Raw genomic sequence first — 17,017 nt, forward strand, 5'->3', positions numbered from 1 at the left:
ACACACAGCAAGGGTCCGCCGGGCTCCGGAATCAAACCCGGGACTCGCATCAGAGCCTATATGTGATACGGCACTGCAGAGTTCTCTTTCCTGATTGGATGAAATTGAAATTGTTATCCCGACCTGAAAATGGGGTTTGTTTACTAAAGAGCTGGAGAGATGTGGAGATCCCTGTTGTTGAGTAACCACTCTAGTGATGGCCTATCGTAGTATCAACAGTACCTTTTACTTCTTCTCCCTTTCTGGAAAACAACAACAATTATGGAGCTTAGGCATAAACAACCTGTAAACCAGTGATGTGACAATAACATTGATTCTTGATTGCTATGGGAATATTTTTGGCAAAGATATTTGATGTAGAGGGGGAAATGTATAGTATAGACTAGACCTCTGGGGGACCCCAGTCAACTAAGTATAGTGTTTAAGTGGTAAATGCAAATTTTAACTAAACAAATAAATAAATCATTTACAGCTTCTTTAAATGGATGAAGGTAGGCTAAATTGAATAGAGATTGTCACGGGGCAACCCGTGCCCTATATACACACATACACACATCTGACTGTTTTCTATGTTACAGTATGCAAGGACTATTTAAACTGGTGTATTGAAACTGCATATTCACCAATTGTTTGCTAGTTGTCTCTCCTGCACTGCTGGTGGCAATTCCCTTGATGAGGAAGGTGCCAAGTGCTGTGGAGGAGAGGGGTGTTCCTATGTTTTAGGAGTAATGTGGTTATTTAAACTGTCATGGAGTTTTCACCCCAATTTATATTTGTTTAATTGTAACGCATCGTTAGGAATGTTTAGGTTACTGTTATGCTGTGGGAAATCTATGGGAGTATTTGGAAGAATTGTTGCCAAGTGGTTCTGTTTCCTGTGGTAGGATCCACTCCCTATTTAATGGAGGCTGCAGGAACAGTTGTCAGATGGGCAGATAGATATGGGCTGAAACACGGGCAACATCCCTGAGGGAGAGCTACAGGGCCCTGTGTGATCAAGGTATAGCCTGAAGAGAGTTCTTAACCAGTTGGGTTTTGTTTATTAGTGTTTGCACTAAGTGCTAATTTATTTCCCTCATTGCTCTATTTTTGACTTTTTGGCCAGTATTATTATTGCTACAGTATTTGTATATATTTTTGCACCAGGTGTTCGGTTGAGGAGTGGGCGAAAAAAAAAAAAAAAAAACCGAATTGCATCTCTGAATGTCTTTGGAGCCTTGGCCGTTCGAGCCTTTTCACAGAGATGGATGTCTGAATACTGTAAAATCATTATTATAATTACATTTTAGCAAGCCAAATGTCAAAGATAAAACACAAACAACTAGAAGCTGCAGCACTCCTTATATTGGTGCAGAGTATATTTTGAAAACAAATCGAATAAAATGCTCTGTCATTAGTGTGCACGAATTCCATATAACATGGATTAATTAATGCAATACTTGACATAGTAAGCTAGCTAACTGTAATATAAATTCCCCTTTGGGTAAAAGTGATGCATTATGCATTTCCCCCAACACTTTGCTCATACATTTGTATTTCAGTGCTTGTATGTATGTATGTATTCAAGTCCAAGCAAATCGTTGCTGTTGGGCAGAAACCTCTTATCTCCATATTTAGTTTTTGGGTAAATGAATGCCCTATACTTGATCATACTACAGCGTCACACAAAAACATCAAAAGTAGCAGATCTACAAGCTCAAAATGCGGCGCGAATCGACACGTTTCGAGCTTGTCGATCTGCTGCTTTTGCTATTTTTGAATTTGAATCCTGAAAAGTAACTGCTTTGGGCATATGAGGTTTCCACCCGACAGAGACAACATATATTCACAAAATACTGAGCAAATGTTTAATAATAAATAAATAAATAATAGAAGAAAGGAACATAAGTGCTCAACAGACATGCATGATAAGTAGAGTGCATGTGCATATATTGTAAGGTGAGACAACCTGGCACTGCATCAGGAGCCCTGCTGACAGAATAATTTATATAATATGGCCTCCATGAGATTCCTTCCAGTGTATAATGTGAATTACAGTTTTCCCAGGAGTCCATGACTTTACATAATCAACTACAGCCTGTCATAGAGATTTCAGGGCCACCAGGCTTGAGATCTAAACACCATTAATGTCTCTAGAGGGAACACATATAATACACCCAGCTTCCCAGGTTTCCTTTTAAACCATGCATTTTCACACCCGGCACCATGAAATAAAGCCTTGAGCGGTCGACGGTCGTGCTCGACGCTGCCCTGTTCGCTGCTCTTTTAGGCAGGGTCCGCAGGGGTCTGCTGCAACCGACTGAGTAAGATGCTCTATCACCTTTGGCTAAGTCGTTGGTTATGGTAAGGGGCAATGAACCTCTACAATACCACCTGACAGATTTAAATACATATTTTTGCTCCTATAAATTCCAGGAATGTATGTACTGTATGTCTGTTTGTCCTTCGCATAATTCAAGAACTGTTTGTCTGATCAACTACATACTTGGTGGGTGTAATGCTGTAGATCGAAGGGAGTGCAGTGTCGAGAGTTAAAGGGATATTTCACTTTCAAAAAAACTTTTGGTGATTTTATCGTCTACTCAGGCTTTTGTGAGCCCCACAGACAGTTTTTAAGTTGCTTGATTCAATATTTAGATATTTGATATTAATTTTATCAGACACGCCCCCTTCCTATACAAACCCATTGTAACTTCAAACTCAATTTTTAACATGTTAGATTCATCAAAAACACCCGTCCTTGGTTCTGGTGACTCATACCGCCCCCCCTAATTCGCGAGGGGGTGTTTTTTCAATTACTTTTTTCATTTATTTTTTATATATTTTTTTGAAAATGAAAACAAATAAATACAATAAAAAAATAAAATAAAATAAATGAAAACAAATCTCGGAAAAACACGGCCCCCTCACACATTAGGAGGGCAGGGTGAGTCACCAGAACCAAGGACGGGTGTTTTTGATGAATCTAACATGGTTAAAATGGAGTTTGAAGTTACAATGGGCTTGTATAGGAAGGGGGCGTGTCTGATAAAATGAATATCAAATATCTAAATACTGAATCGAGCAACTTAAAAACTGTCTGGGGGGCTCACAAAGGCATGAGTAGATGATAAAATCACCAAAAGTTTGTTTGAAAGTGAAATATCCCTTTAAGTCGATCGGATGAGTGCTGCTCAAGCAGCCATACCACGGTCACGCGTTCTGAGCGGGCACGCCTGCACTACTCAATCTTCAAATTCAAAGTTGTCAATTGTTCATGGATAGTACGATCTTACAGCAATTTGTAAGCTGGAGGAGATTGTACATGATGTACAATGCCTATCTTTATTTATGGGTTTGCAGAATAATAGTGCATTATTTCCCAGCAAAGGCATATTTTAGAGTAACACCTAGAGAAATTAATTGGCCATTCAAGGGCAGAACATTCCTCATTCCCAACCCTTATTGTGAGTTTCTGTTAGCCTGGGAAATTGAACTGCTGACCATTTGATCGTAAGCCTGCAATTGTAACTTTAAAGGTTTCATGACGTTCAGTTTTACCACACATTAAAAGTCTTTGTCATGGTCCTTCAAACGTGTATAGAAAGTTTTAACAAAAAATTCCACTCCATTGATCCATGGCAGGTGTTTTTCTCTCACATTTCTAAAGCCTTTTCAACTGCAATGAAAAAAGAAATCTTTGCCTGCGGGTGTCGCTGGTGAGGGATTTTGCCTGTCAGTCATCGCCTCTGCTCCGCCCCCCCCCCAAAGGAAAGGATAGGGGAGGGGAGGGGCGAGGAGGAGAGTGGGCGGGATTAATCGGCTGTGACCTCACTGCCGAAGGGCCAAGCTCAGATTACTTTTCAGCCTAATTATTCAGAAAACCCAAGACCACAGAAAATCCACTGAATGTTCAAAGTTCAGATTTTGTGGGTGTAATTGAGGTCATAAAACCCCCCAAAAAATATTAAAAAAGTGAAAATGAATGTCATAGAACCTTTAAGCTATATAGCAGCTGATATAAAAGACTAAGCTAAGTCTTTTAAGGTAACATGTTGTGAACTGTATTGTATTGTCAAGTTCAACACAGTACAGTACGCGTGCGTGGGTGTGCAGATAAAAGCTTTAGGATCCCTCGGTTCATTGAATTCAGGCAGTTCAAACAGGCACATTGGAGACTCCAAGCTTATTACAGAAACAACGCCGATTGAATCAATGCCTTGGCCTTCTGCAGCCTGACATGGTGCAGTCTCCTTCAGGGCATGATTGAATCCTTATCTCACAATTACCACAATTACCTTAGAGGCACTTTATTCAGCATGAATAGGCTGAACAAATGCCCACACGGTAATTAGCTAGACTTTGTCTTGGTGAAGTTGGCACAGAGATATACAATTACATTTTTCAAATTTACAATTTAGGCAGAGTGACTGAAGGAAATAGCATAAACCTTAGTCAACAAACGACAACGAGAGTGCAAAGCATGCAATAAAGTGTTACAAAGCAACTAGGATAAGGTAAACATCAAAGCTAGCATCTGTCTAAATAACATTCTTAGCATCTGTGGTCAAGCAACGTGTATATGTTTATCTAAATAACAAAACATAATGTATTTAAACAAGTAACACACTACTTCAACATTCTGTGGGTAGTATAACTAGCATCTATCAGAATGAGGTAGAGTCTGGTGAGCTTTCAGACTGCGTCGGAAAATGGGGAGTAAGTCTGCAGTCTAGAGAGGTTATTACACAGTTTGGAGAAGCCAGTGAAAGGGATGCAGAAGAGAGGAGATGTGAACGTTTAGGAGGGAGGTGTGCGAGGGATTCTGGATCAGTGAAGAGATTCCGATCCCTGTGAACAGAGTCAAAGCAGTGCAGCCTAAGAACAAAGGTCCAACTTTACGACAGCAATGTGAAATCACTGCCGTTGTAAGGCAAGGCCAGGCAGAAAAAAAAGGCAGAAAAAAATGATCGATGCCTTCCACAAAATCTGCCGCATCTTTTGGCCTGAGACGATCTCAAACGAAGAGCTACACAGGATGACCAAGTGCAACAGTGTTGTGTTGGAGATCAAAGACTGACGATTTCGATGGCTAGGGCTTGTGTTCAGAATGACCCAAGATTGTATCCTAAAGGTCGCACTAAGATGGACTCTTGCAGGGAAAGGGAATAAAGGTTGGCTCAAAACAACCTGGCGACGAACTGTGACAGCTGAGCTAAATAAAGGAGATAAAACTTATATGGCGGTGAGGCACAGCATGCAGGCAAGACAGGTCCTGGTGGAGGCTGGTCGTTGAAGCCTTAAGTTCCACTTGGGACGAAGAGGATTAAGTAAGTGAGTGAAGGGGTTTGAGTGACCATGCTGGCAGACCAGCAAGGTAGTTTGCGAAAGGGCCTACTCTGTGTGGAGTTTGCATGTTCTCCCCATGTCTCCTAGGGTAGTTAATACCCTCACAAAAACATGTAGTAATCCTGGTCGCTATACCGCCGCCCCCATGACAGCCGGGCGCCTGATGGAGGGGAAAGGAAATGGTTGGAATAGCGTGTTCCTTCCACGCGCTACGTCCTACCGGGGAAACTCCCCCCTGTCAGGTGACAAGAAGCTCAGTTGGCTCTCATGCATTGAAGGAGGCATGAGCTCGGCCCTGGGCTCCCTAGGCTGTGGGGAGAGTGATCACTTAGAAAATTGCACCGGGTGAAAAAGAGTTACAAAATCGAGAGATTAAAAAAAAAGAAGAAAAAAAGGAGGGAGTTCGCAATAGTCAAGTCTGAAGATGACTGAGGCTGAATACCCTCCGGGCTAATAAGGAGTTGGCCAGTCTCCTTGGTGAGGATGGGTCTGATCCTACAAATGTTGTAACCTGTGCAAACCGACAGGATTGAGTGGTTCCTGGCTTGCTGCAGAGTGTGCCTTCAGTGCCTTGAAGGACAGCTTGGCAGTTGAAACAGGAGCAACCAGGGTGTTGTTGGAAGAAATGTAAAGTTCCTGCAAGGGGCATAACATTCCAGGGAAGAAGGGCACGGGCTTGAGGTGTTGGGAAGACATCCACTGTGAGTCAGCCAATGCACATAACGATGCGCTCTTCAAAATGCTGTTTGAGTGGCTTGAATCCTGACTGGTTGGGGTCCAAATGGTTATTCTGCAGGAGATGGAGAGACAGCTTTATTAGGAACTGTACTGTACTTTCTGTAATGTTATGGGGATTTTTGTGCCTGGCAACCTTTCGTTCGCAAACCAGACTCTGCATTTCACAGTCCCCCTGTCTGTCTAAGCTTCCTCTGGTATGTCCCTGTTCTCTCTCCCCCCCTCTGCTCTGTGCGTCTGCCAGCCAGCTGCCAGCCTCTGGTTGTCAGTCTCTGTACTGTACTTCACCTCTCTAGCAGAATGTTGTTAATGCACCCCTCTCCTGGAGGAACTGATTAAAGCTGTTCCTTCCTTTCCTTCCCCCCAGATTCAGCACAAACATGGGGATGAATTCATTCTACAATTATGCCACCAAAATGTGTAATGCCCTACCAACAGCCATCAAAAAGTGCGACTCCCTGCCCTCCTTCAAAACCGCTATAAAAGAGCACACTTTGCAACTGGACCTAGACAAGTCTTCTAGCTAGCCAAAACAATTGTTTTACACACCAGTGTTTTTCTGTAAATATACTTTTACTGCTCCTAGTATTGATGATCTCTTGTATAGAATTATATGTCTTGATGAATTGAATACACAGGACCACAATGGAAACAAGCCCTCAGGGCTTTTTATATTATCCTTTTAGCATTATTATTACCTCTGTACTTTATGCAAACTGTTATTAAAGTATTCAATCAAGCAATCAATCAATCAATCAATCAATCAATCCTTCCTGTCTTCATTCTTCATTTATTAATTTGTTCATTCTCATTCATTCATCCATTCCCCTAAAACACTCTGGCCAATGCTCAGCACAGTCTAGACTCTTCTCTCTCCTGGCTCACAAACTGTGAAACAAACTCAGCCAGAACTGCAGACTCACTCCAAATTCTCCCCCCGCAGTGTGAGGACTCACCACCACGTCAGACTCCACCTCACCCCCTAGCACACCTTTCTCCTTGGATCTCTTCTCCTTCTCGTCAGCCCTTTCGATAGATGCCAGTTAATCCCTTCTGATAGCCAATTTTATTTCTCGATACTGTACAGTATATGCTAGTTTTTTCTATGCAAATACATGTTAATTACTTGTTCATATACTATTGTTATTCATATTTGTTTTTCTTGACCACAAATGTTAAGTGAACTCTGAAAAATAGTATTAGATCCTGACTTCACATCTCCAGTATTCATTTAGTTTAGCAGAGGAAACAAATGACTTCCTCTCAATAGTAGAGCGGTATGTACTGGTGACAGATAGACCTATCTATCCACATGTGTGGTTCAGATAATTACTAGGCTATGAAAGAATTGGTTCCACCACAGTTCCCACCTTACAAAGAGCTGCATCGACACTCTAGATTGGACGTCAGTGTCTGAGCAGTGAGCACCATGAATCTCTTTTAACTGTCATTGATCCGAGTCTACAATTCTTGGTGAGTTTCGGCATTTTGTGCTCCAGTTTAATCAGTGGTGGAAAAAGTACCATCATGTAGAAATACTTTTACAAGTAAATGTCCGGTATTCAAATTTCACTTGAGTAAAAGTACAGAAGTATTGGCATCAAAATATACTTAAAGAACCAAAAGTAAAAGTACTCATTATGCAAAATGTCCCGTTTCACAAGTTTTTTTAATTTATGAAAATAGCAGATCTACAAGCTCACAATGCGACGCGTTGTGAGCTTGTAGATCGGCTATTTTCAAATAGTCAAAGTGGGTTGAAGTGGTTAATGAATGTTTTGTAATAATGATAAAAATCTGCAAAGTAACTTGTAACTAAAGTTTGTAAATAATTGTAGTGGAGTAATAGTACTAGAGATATAGTGGAGTAGAAGTAAAAGTATTGAAAATGAAAAATACTCCAGCAAAGTAAAAAAAAAAAAAAAGTGTACTTATAATAATAAATAAATAATAATATAACTTTAATTTATATAGCGCCTTTCAGAAACCCAAGGACGCTTTACAGTACACAAAATAAACAAAATCATTGCCAAAAGCCTGAGTAAATAAGTGTCTCTTCAGTGCGGACTTGAAAGAGTCCAGTGTTGGCGTCTGGCGGATCTCCATTGGGAGAGAGTTCCAGAGGTCAGGGGCTGCCACGCTGAAAGCTCTATCGCCAAGGGTCCGCTTGTTGCTACGAGGGGTGGTGAGGAGCCCCAAGTCAGAAGACCTCAGGTCCCGCTCTGGGATGTAATCATCGAGGAGGTCCGAGAGGTACCCTGGGGCTAGGGCATAAGTACGTAAGTACAGTACTTGTGATCAAGTGAAAAGCCTATTATACATTTGAGAAGGACAAAGCCACTGCATGCTGCATAATACCACAGGATATATTCCACTGAACTATTTATAATGGAGTACTTACAGTCAAAACTGTGAGTAAGATTGCTGCTTTGCCACCCCAGGCCCTTAAACCATTGTACAGTACATTGTGTACCTCTCCTTCTAAGAGTCCCTATCATCACTACAGCCCAGAGACAGATAGGAAATCCATCTAATTAGGCTAACAACTACAGTATGTACACTTCCATTCACTACCTTTTTTTTGCACAGTCACAGTGCTGCAGCTGTTCTGACACTGCTGATGGTTATTAGAGGGCAGTGGTGGAAAGCAACTAGGTACATTTACTTAACTACTATACTTAAGTATAGGTTTGAGGTATTTCCTATACATTCAATACTTTATACTTCTTTGGCAAATATTGTTTCAAAAGATGAAAACTGCAATAATGGGGACATTATGCATAATGAGTTATTTTACTTTTGGTACGTTAAGTATATTTTGATGCCGATACTTTTGCACTTTTACTCACGTACATTTTGAATACGGGACTTCTACATGTAACAGAGTAATCTAAATTGCAGTATTGATACTTTTACCCAAGTAAAAATGAGAGTAGAGAGGATGAATCACTGCTGATGTCAGCCTCAGTTGAAGTTGCAATAGAAGGATGGTGGAGGGTGGCAAAGTACTAAATATGTTCTAATTTGGGCAGTTTGTACATTCCTTATGCCAACTTTCTTTTGTCGTTCCGCTTTTGATTACCACCTTTGTACAGTGTTTATATAATCATCTGCTCACCTCACTGAACCAATTCTGCACAGTTGACAAGTGATTGATAATGACATAGGCCTACAGTACAATTTCTTTTTTTTTATTTGGTTGTTGATGACGATTAAGGCAGTATGCATTGGAGGTGATTCACTCGCACATCTACATATAAATGTAAAAATAAAACAGCTACTCATGCAACACATTTCAAAAATATTTAATGAATGTAATTTTATTTCAGTAATTTTCTCTCGTTTTGATTTTTTTTTTAGCTTTTGGTTTCTTCATGGTCATGTTTAGTTTCCTTTCATTTATTGTTTTGACTGTTAATCCACTCTGAGGATACAGGATTTAAAAAAACCCTTAAAAAAAAGTCTGTATTGTATGGTGCTCTGCTGGTGATTTTGATGTTAATACAATATAACTTATACAATTGGGATGGTTGTATTTTGTCTCCCTGCTCTTCTATTGAGACATTTAGATCGTGTCTCACCTAGACACAGGATCTGACAAATCTTGACCTGACGGTCAAGATTTCAGCACTTGTGCAGGAATTAGGACACTGGGTTCAAATCCGGGGAAGAAGAGAAAAGTTACATAGTGCTGCTTTAATCATGTTCTGAATAGAAAAAGTGAATATATAAAGCAGAGTTTCCCCTATTTGAATAGGAGATCTATCATTGTTTTGGGTCTAAAACAATTGTTCCATTTTGGGTTGTTTTTAAGGCCACTCAGAAGATGCTGCATAGTACATCAATGGGCTTTAGCCAGACAATGTTTTTTTTATTGTTTTCTTCAGGGTGGGTGAATTGTTATGAAAGAATACATCAAACGAAACAATACAACCCTAACTAAACTTCCCAACGTAATAAACCAAAATACAATCAGTAACCTTAGTCCTCAAAACATAAGCAAAAGGAAACCCAAAATAATGCCCCCCCCCCCCAGCACCCTAACGAAAACCCAGCTGTTAAATCATCTCATCACTGCAGTGCAGTGGTGGAAAAAGCACTCAAATGTTTTACTTTAGTAAACGTATCAATACTGCAATGAAGAAATACTCTGTTACAAGTAAAAGTCCGGAATTCAAAATGTACTTGAGTTAAAGTAAAAAAGTATTGGTATCAAAATGTACTTGAGTTAAAGTAAAAAAGTATTGGTATCAAAATGTACTTAAAAAGTAAAAGTAAAAGTACTAAAATGTTTGAAAATAGCATATCTACAAGCTCACAACGCATCGCAATACTGCTGCAGTGGTATAATACAGCGAATGTGTGATGGTGGTTGCTGGCAGTCCACAATGGGAGCGAAGAGAGAGGACACTTGGCATCGAGAATAACTGGCCTTTTATCCTCCTCCAACACCAGCCTGGGACCAATCACCTCCTGGTCACCACCTCCTTTCTCAATCATTCACTCAGCCACTCACTCACTCAGCTCACACACCTGTCACACATCACTCCCAGCAGATCACCTAACACCAGGGAAACGGTTACACATGATGCCATAGACCTATGCAAAGACCCCAGGGTCGTAACAATCAGTACTAAGGATATCAGTGAGGTTGTGCTATGCACAATTCTAATAATATTATATATACATTTTAATTAAATTCTAAAACAACCTATCCTTTAAACATTCGTAATTTTATTCAACAGTAACGTTTTTCCCAGACACTTGCCAAATGCCTCCTACTGTTGACTACTGGGAAGTGGCCAGTTTAACATCACTTAAACCCTGGTGGTTAAGGGGAGTTCCTCAGGGCTCTATGCTAGTGTATTTTCTGTTTTCTGTTATTTTGGGGAAAGCTTTCGCTGAAAATAGCCCACCGACAAGCTTGTCGATCTGCAATTTTTTTTCGAAAGCTTTCCCCACAATACGGATGCAGGGGTTTAAGTAGTTAACACCAGTCTTCTACTGTCGGGCAAATGGACTAGCCTTGAATAACCTACAGGCAGCTCAACTGAAGCAGCTGAGGCTTAGCTCTCTCTCTCGCTCTTGCCACACACACATACTTTTTTTAATACCTGGGCACTTCAGGAGAGACTACCAAAGTAAAATATACTGGAGCACTCGACTGGTTTGCAAATATTATACCTCCTCATCATGCCTGCCTCCACTTGTTCATTTCTTTCACTTTTTATTCATAATAGAGAATAGGGTGTTCTTAGACATTGTGGAAAATGTACATAATGCTTATTTTTCTCTCTTTTTCCTCCCCATACGTACAGACGGACATACAAACACGTACAGGACTTCACACCCAACATAACAACAAGAATACAAGATAATTGTTTAAGTAAACGAGAACATTAAAAACAAAACAAGACATTCCCCATACCCTTTTCCCTCTCACTTTGCCATATAGGCATATAAAAAGTATCTTGAAAAGGATTGACTTGTTCAATTTTAAGGCTTCTACTGTAGACTCTTTTATAGTTCCTGTCCATGGTATGGTGTGTAAGAGCTTCCCTTGATAGGCTTTATCTCTATCCTCATCTCTCCACCTCCTCTCTACCACTCTCTCTCTCTTCTTTCTCACCTACTGGATGTGTTTCCTCTCACCATTGTCTGCACTGTGTGATAGTAACTCACTCTCACACACACACACACACACACACACGCACACACACACACACACACACACACACACACACACACACACACACACACACACACACACGCACACGCACACGCACACACACACACACACACACACGCACACGCACACACGCACACACACACACACACACACACACACACACACACACACACACTCAGTCATGTCTGTCACATCCTCACTGCAGCAGACCATTCTTTCTTCCCATTTAACCACCTAAACCCTATATACTTCATTGACCGCTGAGTCAGTCAGTCGGATGAGTTGTGAGCTTGTAGATCTGCTATCTTTGCTCAGTGTTCTCCCCAGAAGAGTGACACTATAGGTTTCAAGTGGTAAGATTTACTCACAAATAACTGCCTGGACTATGGCTCTCATTTTGCTAGATTATGCATTAAGAAACGGCAGTGGCTCAGGGGTAGAATGAACGGTAGAGCGGCAGGCTGGGAACCAGTTCGATCCCGGGCTCCCCAGAATCAGCGTCGAGGTGTCATTGAGCAAGACACTGAACCCCTAACTGCTCCCGATGAGCAGGTTGGTGCCTTGCATGGTTTCCTCTGCCATCGGTGTATGAATGTGTGAGTGAATGGGTGAATGTAATGCACAATCTATGTAAAGTGCTTTGGATAAAAGTGTTATATAAATGCAACATTTAAGAAACCTAATTAAGCATTAATCAGGTATGTTCTACTAAAGTGAAAGTGTCCTTGTTTAAGGCATATTGCACACCGCTCTATGCTGCTCACCTGTGGTCATGTTATAAAAAAATCTAGAATGCAAAGGTTGCAAGTTGCGTAATAATGATGCAATGAGAATACAAAACCCGGGGGGGGGGGGGGGCAGTGCTAGTCAGATATGTGTCACTGCAGGAGTGAGGACTTTTAAAGCACTTCAAAGGAATGTTATGTTCAAGTTCATGCAACGGCTGGATGTATCTGCACAGTAAAATCCTCAGTGTTAATTTATCCACATTTGTAACTCTGAGAGAGTATAAATGGAACCAAATGGACCCGTGATCCTCAGTGTTAATTTATCCACATCTATAACTCTGAGAGAGAATATATGGAACCAAATGGACCCGTATACTTTCTCAGAGTTAAATTAACACTCAAGATTTTACTGTGTGCAAACAGCATCATTGTGGCGCTCTAGCCCCATAATGAGCTGTTCGTGCATACATTCAGCCTAAGGGAGGGTGCACTGGCTGAAGTGCTGCAGCTGGTGTGTTCTGCCTGTGGATTAAGTCTTATGTATTTACCTTTTTAATTATTATATATATTATATATATATTATTTAATTTTATGATTTTATAGTCTTGTTTAAAAAAAACAAAACATGTTTTAATGTATTTCTATGGACTTGAGTCCGCTATTAAAGATTGCATTGAATTGAATTGAATTGAATGATCATTCCTCAATGTTCCTCTTCTTTGGCAGGGGGGGCATACGTGACATTATCTCACCCTCTAGTGGTCAGGATTGTGAATTTGTCAGTGGCAGCAGTGTTTTGTCTAAATATTGTAAATGTATTTTATGTTTCTTTTATTGGCCTTGGCTTGAATTGTATTGTTTATCTTTATTTCACATTATTGTGTGTTTTACTTGCTGCCTAAACAACCATTATTGTAAGTTATTGTAAAGCACAATTCTAAAACAGTTTGTAATTATATCAAAATGTTGTTAATTTGTGCACTAAGCCTACATGAAAATACATTTAAAGAGGTAGGCCTATTTGTGTACACCAGTGGTCCTCAAAGTGGAGCCAGGGGAAAAGTAGTCTGATGACTCAGCTCTTCACACTCCACCTGTAGCACTTGACCTAGCCTTGACGACCTTGCAGGTTTATGCAAGGTGCCGCCACTCCACTCCACACATATATTTGGTGTACAGGGGAAAAAGAGGGCCTAGTATGGACCCCTGGGGGACTCCAGTTAATGTAGTATATACTGTAGTAGTGTTTAAGTGATTAATGATTGAGCTAAGGCCTTAGACAGGATCTAACTGCTCTTGGCAGTCTGTCTCCCCCCTCTCTCTCTCTCTCACAAACACACACACAGGTGCGTGCACGTGCAGTCTTGCACGTATATAGCTTACAGTTTGTGCTGCTCAGTCATGCTCAGACCAATTTTTTACTCACTGTCTCTCTATCATTCTGATTTGTGCACCATCTTCCTGCTCTTGCTGACTGACACATGCTGGTATGATAATAAGCACACACACACACACGCACGCACGCACGCACGCACACGCACACGCACACACACACACACACACACACACACACACACACACACACACACACACACACACACACACACACACACACACACAGGACCCTATAGTTTGTTTGTGTAGGCTATAGATGTCCTGGATAGCTGTATAGGCAGACGATGTCCTCTCTCATTGCTCATTGTCACTGATTCATCAGTCACAGATGAATCAGCTATCTGAATGGGTACAAGCACATGCACAAACACGCACACGCGCACACGCGCGCACACACACACACACACACACACACACACACACACACACACACACACACACACACACACACACACACACTCACACACACACACACACACACACACACACACACACACACACACACACACACACACACACACACACACACACACACACACACACACACACACAGACCAGTGCGGTGGAAAGTAACATTTCGTACAATTTTTTTTTTTTTCTTTTACTTTACTGGAGAATTTCCAAATTTCATTACTTTTACTTTTGTAGATTTGGAATATTATTACAAAACATACACTAACCACTTCAACACTGTGAGTACTTTTTCCACCACTGATTGTGTGGATGTGACAGAACTATGCGGATGTAGAAGAGATGTGATGACATAATCCTATATGTAGTTTAAAAAATATATTTAATAATAATAATTAAGGGATAGGTGGGCACTAGGGACATCTGGGCACCCCATGTAGAATTGGTTATTTTGTCCAAAATAGAATGGTCTTAATGTAAAGTATACATGATGTGAACATGCACAGTACTTCATTATCAGACTTAATTTCATGTTTCAATTTCTTGTTTATGCCCCAAAAATGACTGGATATACAGGTTTCGTAGAAATTTGTAGCAATTGTAGAAATAAGGGAATTATTTTATATATATATATTAATTGTCGAATGTTTAAGCATGTTCTAATCATATACTTTACTTTACATTTTGGGAAAAGAACTAGCCAATTGTATTTAACACCGAGGTGCCCACTTAGTGCCCACCTATACCCTGTTACCTAATTAAGTCCCAAAATATACTCCAGAAGATGGCGGTAAATCACCAATCCAAATCCATTCGCTTTGCATAAAAGAGCATAACCCTGATACATGACTGTCAGTCATGGATTAACTTCAACCTGTTGTTTGCACTTTCTCTCTTTTTGGTACGTACATCTACTAAACGTTCAAATTTCAAATATAAAGTGCTTAACCCATGGCCACGGATGTTACAATTATGTACGGGTCCTCAAAAGTACCTGTATCTTCCGTATTGTTCAATAAAAAGCATTTTAATCCGATTGATGGTCATTTTCTCCTTTATGCTTTAACCACGTGACCCTATCGGTTGGGAGGTGTATTGCACTCTGATACATTATATCTTTATGAGATTGAATTTGATTACAATTATTTTTATTGAACAATATGGAACATACGGGTACTTCTGAGGGGCCGTACATAATTGTAACATCCATGGCCATAGAATAACACTTTATATTTTAAATTTGAACGTTTATGTGGATGTACGGACCAAAAAAGGAGAAACACTATGTTGAAGTTCATCCATGACGGTCATGACAGACGACCGTCTTGGATCCCTGGCTAATCTACAAGCTAACAGTTGTTTAGCTTGTAGATCTGCTCTTTTTTTGGGCCCCTCCCACCCAGCGGCTCTCTTTCCACGCTCCTTGTCTCCTCATGTGTCAGACAGCAGACCATCCATGAGGAGAGACACGCGCACACGCACGCCACGCACACGCAGGAGGAGAAGAAGCAGGAACTGAAGGAGGAAGATGCTGATGTGATGGAAGGTACACGGTGTTCTAACAGAGCTCTACTAGAAGGTAGCGATGGAAACATTGTATCCACATTGTTACCACTTGCAGGAGGTTCAGCTGCTACAGCCGGACAGCTCAAGATGGCGATAGTGCAAAGAATGTTAGTGCTATTAGTGTGCAATGTGTGCACAAAACATTGGACAGTTATAGCTACAGCTGAGACTGAGTTCAACCAGTGATATGCATGCATGTATGCGAGATTTGACTCAACAGTGCGAAAGTTACATTCAGATGAGTAAAATTAATCAAGATGTACAAGGAAAACATGTGTTTTAATGTGGTAATAACGCCGTTATAACGTGTCTTTGCAAGCCATATACCGTGCAAACTTAATGTTACTGTGGCAGCTAGATCAGAATCAACTTTATTGTCACATCACAGGTTTACAGGTGTAAAACAATGGGTGAAATTAGTTTGAGTGCATGCTCGTTATTGTTAGATGGACATGATTGTTAGTTAGATTCTGAATGGACATGCATTGTTTACATCAGCCCCCCATGCATGATCACAGGTGGTAGGCTACTTATCTTCTGACATGAATTGGGTAGTTTATGATGCACCTACCTGTATTGTTCTTCTAATGTTGAAGTGACAAAGTAGGTTTAGAGAGATGAATATTTGTGATATTTCTGACTTGTGTGATGATGCATGCAACCTGACAGAGAGGTGTAGCAACACATTTCTGGGCCCTGAATAAACCAGTCTCTGTGGCTGCTAGGGCCCTTCTCATCTCTTGAACATCTTCAAAAACAATGAAGTCAACTATAGGAAATGTAGTGTACTAACAACAAGCCTACAGATTGCAGTCTGTCACCTTTCAGTCTATATACACTGCTCAAAATAATGAAGGGAACACTATGATCCCTTAATTCTTTTGAGCAGTTTTTGTTAGCAGTATGTACACAGTTCATGAAAACTCGAAATAATTAAGGGATCAAAGTGTTCCCTACATTTCTTTGAGCAGTATAGTTTAGGATCCAAACACAATGTGGTGGTTACAAAAATACAAGAACGCTCGCCCCAAAACACGCTCGCGCCAGGTCAAATCCGGCGACCTCGGAACAGTCGCCACCAGGTATTCCTAAACGTAACCTCAGTAAAACTATGCCCTAAAACTAACCTTATTCCTAAACTTAACCTCAGTAAAACTATGCCTAA

This window comes from Gymnoscopelus braueri (genome assembly GCF_963280865.1).
Source record: "Gymnoscopelus braueri genome assembly, chromosome: 1".
In the NCBI taxonomy this organism is placed as follows: Eukaryota; Metazoa; Chordata; class Actinopteri; order Myctophiformes; family Myctophidae; genus Gymnoscopelus; species Gymnoscopelus braueri.